At 42.2% G+C, this 7,405-nt stretch overlaps 1 non-coding gene across 1 annotated transcript; it reads left to right on the top strand.

Annotated features, from left to right (window-relative positions):
• The first annotated feature begins 7,194 nt into the window (after positions 1 to 7,194).
• On the top strand, positions 7,195 to 7,266 carry trnaa-ugc (transfer RNA alanine (anticodon UGC)). Its single transcript has one exon. It is a non-coding gene; the product is annotated as a tRNA-Ala (tRNA).
• The last annotated feature ends 139 nt before the right edge of the window (positions 7,267 to 7,405 follow it).

A 7,405-nucleotide genomic window follows, 5' to 3' on the forward strand; every position in this document is an offset into this window, starting at 1 on the left:
GAGGAATGAGTCAAAGGTAGACATGGGGAGGTTAAAGTCGCCCAGGACTGTGAGAGGTGAGCCGTCCTCAGGAAAGGAGCTTATCAAGGCATCAAGCTCATTGATGAACTCTCCGAGGGAACCTGGAGGGCGATAAATGATAAGGATGTTAAGCTTGAAAGGGCTGGTAACTGCATCTCCTTCTTCAAGTGCACCAGTTCACAAAACGATCCTCGGCCTCCCTTGGATCCAACGCCATAACCCTACAATCTCATGGTCGAGGATGAAAATCACAGACTGGTCATCTGAATGCCCGGAAGACCTGCTTCTCTGTCCCCTGTGGAGCCACGTCGGTTGAGAGTCCTATAGAACTGCTGTTCCGTATGTGCTCAAACTAAGTCCCCCCGGAATGCTCCAGCAGGGAAGCTCCTGCCGCTTGGTCACATCATTGACCTTGGTCACATCTATCACTGACTTTGTAACCTATCTTCCCACCTCTTGATGGTTTCACCACCATTCTGGTGGTAGTGGATAGATTTTCAAAGTCATGTCGATTAATCCATCTTCCTGGTCTCCCCACTGCTCTCCAGGTTGCTGAGGCACTCTTCCAGCAGGTCTTCTGGAATTATGGCCTTCCCGAGGACATCATCTCTGACCGTGGCCCCCAATTCACTTCACGAGTTTGGAGGGCCTTCTTGGAGAAGCTCGGGGTTACGGTCAGCCTCACTTCCAGGTATTAGCCTCTGTCCAACAGGCAAATGGAGAGGATGAACCAGGAGCTGGGGAGGTTCCTGAGGAGTCACTGTCTGGACCGGCAGGGTGAGTGGGCACGATTGGGCAGAGTACGCTCAGAACTCCCTACGTCTCTCCTCCACTGGGTTGACCCCTTCCAGTGTGTTTTGGATTACCAACCGGCCCTGGCCCCGTGGAAACCGGGCCAGACCTCAGCCCCTGCGGTAGATGAGTGGTTCCTTCCATCGTCAGAAGGAACAGGCATACTGCCACTGCAGTGAAGACCCCTGTGTTCCATCCTGGGGACCGCTTCTGGCTCTCTACCAGGAACATCCCACCCCGCCTGCCCTGTAAGAAGCTGAGCCCCCGGTTTGTGGGGCTGTTCAATGTTCTCCGGAGGGTCAATGAGGTGACGTACAGGTTACAACTACCCAATCACTATCGTATCTCACCCTCTTTTCATGTCTCCCTTCTCAGGCCAGTGGTTCCTGGTGCCCTCACTGATACTGTCCCCCAACGACACACCTCCACCCCCCTGGACATTGAGGGAGGTCCGCCGTACTCTGTCAGATCCTTATTGAACTACCGACATTGTGGGGGTCGGCTCCAGTATCTGGTGAAACTGGGAGGGATATGGCCCAGAGGAGCGGTGTTGGGTTCCGGTGGAGGACATTCTGGAACCCAACCTCATCTGTGATTTCCACCTTCACCGCCGGGACTTACCCACTCCTCGTCCTCGGGGTTGTCCCTTTGGTCGGCGTCGTCCTGCGGCTGGAGCCGCACGTCAGAGGGGGGGGTACTGTCATAGCCTTTCCTGCTCCTCCCCTCCGGCGTACGACGTCGCCAGAATACTCACCACCGGTCCTGGGATTCATCATTACGCACACATGGCACTCATCATTACGTGCATGAATCCCAGGACCGGTGGTGAGTATTCTGGCGACGTCGTACGGCGGAGGGGAGGAGCAGGAAAGGATATGACAGAAGGGAGACATGAAAAGAGGGTGAGATACGATAGTGATTGGGTAGTTGTAACCTGTACGTCACCTCATTGAAGGTTGCAAGTTCAAACCCCTGACAAGGTACAAATCTGTCGTTCTGCCCCTGGACAGGCAGTTAACCCACTGTTCCTAGGCCGTTATTGAAAATAAGAATTTGTTCTTAACTGACTTGCCTAGTTAAATAAAGGTTAAATTTTTTTGAATCATTATGATTCACACCTGGACTTCATTACCTTCATAATTTCCTCCCCTTTATATGTCTCTTATGTTTTCTCACCAGTTGGTATTATCCTTGTGTCCCGGCATTTAGCCACAAGCATTTGTCTCACTCCTGGTTTTGTTGTTTTATTAAATGTTTCACCTGGACCCGCTTCCCAACTCACAGCTCCGTTATTACACTTTATGTCTGCCAAATATATGAAGGAGGTGAAATGTATTTAAGTTCATGATGTCAGAATGCCCTGCTGTATTAACTTGTTCAGAACTAACTTGACACATTCTTTTGCAGATTCAAAGCCAGATGAACTCATAATCATTCATGAATAAGCATGTTTATTTGACAAAAACACCTAGTCGCCCATCAATCACGTCAAACACCTGAACTTCAACAATCACATTGTTTTAAAGAAATCTAAATATTTAACAATCTATATAGATATGCTTTTTATTCATAACATATAAACATCTGACTTGAAGTAAAGATTCAATGATTTATTCATCAATGCCAAAAAGGGATATCGAATAGCAACATATGAACTCTTATTACTATACAAGAGCGCATAGATTTTTCTGCTTTTCCATTTTAGGAATTAGACAAGCATAAATAGCACAAAATGTAAAACAGCATATTGTGATTTTTGGTGTGTCACACCCTGATCTGTTTCACCTGTTTTTGTGATTGTCTCCACTCCCCTCCAGGTGTCGCCCATCTTCCTCATTATCCCTTGTGTATTTATACCTGTGAACTCTGTTTGTCTGTTGCCAGTTTGTCAAGCCAATGAGTGTTTTTGTGTAAGCTCCTGCTTTTTCCCAGTCTCTATTTTCTCAGCCTCCTGGTTGTTGACCCTTGCCTGTCCTTACCCTGTACCCACCTGCCAGACCACTCTGCCTGCCCCTGAGCCTGCCTGCAGTCCTGTATCTTTGCCCCACCTCTTGATTACTGACATCTGCCTGACCTGAGCCTTCTGTCCTGTACCTTTGCCCCTGTTGCTGTAATAAACATTGTTACTTCGACACGGTCTGCATCTGGGTCTTACCTTGATACCTGATAGGTGGGTGAGTTACAAATGGAGAAACAACTGGATGTAAGGTATTTTTATTATGAAATACTAGGTAAACTCCAGCAGAATGAGAGAAACACAGACTCAAAACAAGGAATTCCGCCATGCCTAATTTATGTCAATTTATATTGCTGCTGTCAATTATGAGCAGCACGTTTACCACTGCATTCAATCTGAACCCTAGAATAATCAGGAGGACAGCATTATACAACTGGGAAATACGGTAGCAAAAAAACAGAACACCACAACACTTAAGGTTCTTACAGACAGGCTGCGGTAAGTGGCAAAGAGGCCTCATAGACTTCAATGGGAATAGGGTGGTGGGCGGAAAAACGCAAGCAGTTTTGCAAGCGGCACGGTTTGTGGTGACTGGCCGCCGACCAGAATGCATCTTGTTAACGACTCAAACAATGCATTAATGACAACATTCCAGCTGACAGCAACCGGGACCGCTGGTCTCTACACACAGCAGGTGATTTCTCAGGGTTCAATTGCCATTTGATAATATATCCTCTTAAATGTAAAGGCAAAATGTAGATTTCCACCTAAATAGGCATACCCAAAAGTAACTGCTTTTCATGTCTAAGTATATGATTCTGACATGCAAGAACTTGGTATATTTGGAAAGATGACATCTGGAAGATTATGAGGAAATTATCAGAAGATAGGAGTTACAGTATATAGTTCAGAATAAACAAGCTCAAGCACACACAAAATAACATTTATTTTTATTTTGAAAGTAATCTTTCATTGACAAGCTATAAGTGAATTATTGCTGACTAGAGCTGGAAACACGTGAAAAATATCAGGGAAAAAATGGGTTTGATAGACCTAACTAGAAATGGGCAGATGTTTTAGTAAGTGGTGTCAGGTGTGGTTCCTAACAACCTAAGGAATAATTTGATGCCCCCCATGTAGCTATATCTCAAACACAGACCAAATCGAAGCTTACCTTGTAAGATGTTTGAAAACAGGCAGACGAATAAGATGTCCTCATTATCTGTGAAGTCCAAGGCACAACAAGGTGAGTACAAAAATGTATTGTATGCTGCTGCCTAAATGATGTAATATACCAGGGAGATATGTATATGGTAGCTAAGAAAGTAATATTAAGTGTATGTTGTGTAGTAAGCTGCTAGTAGCCCATGTGCCTCAACCTAATAATTTGTCCCCGTTTCCCCTACTTTCGCCTACTGTTCTGACTTGGTAGTGCACATGTAGCCTATAGTCTGTTTTAGAGAAATGTAATCATCAAATATTGTAAGAGCTTTCATTGTCTGCTTATATGCCACCTTTATTTATCATACTGTTCTGACTTGGTGTACAGTGAGAAAATTGTAAGAACTGTCCATATTCTGAATTCTGTTGCTGTACATTTCAAAAGTGCTGAATAAATAGTTGTATTGACCAAGTCCGTCCTTCGAAATTACGGATTGCCTCTTATCCACTCGTCGTTCCCTTATGGCATCGTTTGTACATCTCAATTGTCAGTAGAAACCACATTTGCTTAAGAAAGTCAGCCATATCAGCTGTTTTTTTCAAAGGCAGTAAATGAGGCTGAATGAACTGTTTCGCTGCCAGACAAGGCTCCACTGATAGTCAGGTGTAGCAGTTGTAAGGTGTTGGGACTGCTGTTGGGCACCGTTTGTCACCATTATAGTGCAATTAATGTATTGTTTAGTGTTGTGTAGTGGAATTGCTGGCATGCATCTACAATGTTCTTGTTTTTTGTTTGCCCCACCAGGATATACATGCTAAAATCGCCACTGAAATAAATACAACATCCCCTGAAAATTTTCCCAGCAGTTCACTTAATCCTGGCTCTTCAACCCCATTACTCCTCAAATCGAACAACAATCGCTCCCTTTCCCTCCCATATTTCTGGCACTGTAATAGAACATGTTCCACTGTCTCCATCTCCTCTTGACAATGATCACAGTCGGTTGTTACCCCACCAATTTCAATGTACTATTGAGCCTTGTGTGTCCCAGTCTCAGCCTTGTGACTACACTTTCCTTCCTTCTCTCTTGGCCTGAGGATCTCCCTGCCCCCACCTTTTCCTGGATCGTATACAGGGGTCTTCCCTTCCTCTCCCTGTTACACAACTCTTGTTACTTATTTTTAACCACTGTTCTTATCAACTCCTTGGCTTCTGCTTTACTGATTGACAATTCCAGCTCAACGTTAGGATGTTTAAGAGCCTGCTTGGCGATCACATCCACCTCCTCATTCCCCTCTACTCCCACTTGAGCTTGTACCCAAAGGAACATCACAAATATCTCCATCTGTTTCATAATCCAGAGATTCTTACCTTTGCCTTGATTTGGCAGTCTCCTTCAGATCATCATGGCACTGGTGAGTGACGTGAAGCTTGAGTTTCAAGTTTTAATGTCACGTGCACAAGTACTGTGAAATAACTTTCTTGGAAGCTCCAAACCCAACAATGCAGTAATCAAAATGAATGTAGCACTAAAACTAACATAAAAGTAGCGACAAACTTGTTGGATGCATTTGCTGTTTGTTTTGGTTGTGTTTCAGATTATTTTGTGTCCAATAGAAATTAATGGTAAATAATGTATTGTCATTTTGGAGTCACTTTTATTGTAAATAAGAATTGAATATGTTTCTGAACACTTCTACATTAATGTGGATGCCACCATGATTGCAGATAGTCCTGAATGCACAAGACATATTAACCTCTCACCATTACAATAAAGGAGAGGTTAGCATTTTGGGGGTGTATGATATTTGTGCACCTGTTTTTAAATCATATTTTTTAAAGTAAAACAAACCCTCCATATACAAACGTATACATATGAACAACTTATATGTACATACACACACAAACAACGACGACACTTGCCCAGAACCACATGCTCACATTATTGCTTGCTACTTGGACTTGATTTGTACCAAGTACAAAGACATACTTAGTTTAATGTATTTTGTGTGTTTTTGTTAACCTTTTACTGCATCGGGCTAAACACATAGTGTTTCTTGGTAAACATATATATTTTGAAACAAAAGTATACACCTTACACACATGTTATGGGCTTAGCAAAAAGAAGACACCTGTTTCAATGTCAAATATAGAGATACAATGTATTCAATTTTAAGTTTGCATCCCAATGTTACATTTTATATACAGTGTGACAAAACATTTATTTTTACTGTTCTAATTATGTTGGTGACCAGTTTATAATAGCAATAAGGCATCTCAGGGTTTGTGGTAAATGGACAATATACCACGGCTAAGGGCTGTGACCAGGACCTACGCAAAAGAACATTCCTTAGCCGTGGTATATTGGCCATATACCACACTCCCTTGTGCCTTATTGCTTAAACAAACCACCACAAAATACCAGAAGACCAACCTTACAAAGCAAGGTATTTAACCCCCCAACTTATTTCACAACCATAAATATTTCAAAACATTCAAGAAGAAACGTTTTCTTCATGAAATGTCATTTTCTAGTAATTCAATTTCATATCTTAACCTTTGTGATTTGCTGGAAAAAAAATATCCATATAAAAATATCATATCCATTATGGTATGGGTCAGATTGACCCGCATTTTAAACCTACTCAAGACAGTCAAAGAACCAAGTAAAAACAGCCAAAACTTGATTTTATCTTGTCAGACCTTTCAGAAAGAAGAAATACAACATTTGATTTCAAAAACGACATATTTAAGAACTATTTGTTTAAAAAAATTCCTTTCTCACAAACAAAGCATTTTCTGTCTATGTCAGAGATCTGCTGCTCCCGCACTAAGAGACGTTTCAAACATAATTATAAAACGACAACCAGAACCGGTCAAAACCAAATACATCAAAGACACTTGTTTATTTTGGACCTGTACAAATATCTATACACATGAAAGCCTCCAGGTCAAAATTACCCACAACATCATGTTTGTGTACACAATCTACACAGACATTCCACAAGACATCAGCGTGTCCACATTTTGAAGTTAGGTTCATGACCCTAAATGATGAAAAGTCATTTAATTTCATGGAGAAAAAGAGGGTAGCTAGTATTTTAGACAACTAAAACGTGGAAATGGGTCAAATTGACCCGCAACATAATCGGAGGGTTAAAAAATGATGCACTGTTTAATCGTGTAACATCTCACGTTTTCACCCATCTTGAACAATTAATAGCCATATCATATCAGCTTTTCAGAGTCTAAGCGTTAGAATGGGGATGTAGCTCAGTGGTAGAGCGCATGCTTTGCATGTATGAGGCCCCGGGTTCAATCCCCGGCATCTCCAATTGTTTTTGCATTTCCATAGCACTGTTCTATTTGATGCGTTTCGATGTAAAGCTAGCTTTGCTAGCTGTTATTATATTTACAAATATCTTATAGTTAAAATGTAAAATATATATATATCCAAGCTCTGCATACTGTCG

This window comes from Oncorhynchus masou, chromosome 16 (genome assembly GCF_036934945.1).
Source record: "Oncorhynchus masou masou isolate Uvic2021 chromosome 16, UVic_Omas_1.1, whole genome shotgun sequence".
NCBI classification, from domain to species: domain Eukaryota; kingdom Metazoa; phylum Chordata; class Actinopteri; order Salmoniformes; family Salmonidae; genus Oncorhynchus; species Oncorhynchus masou.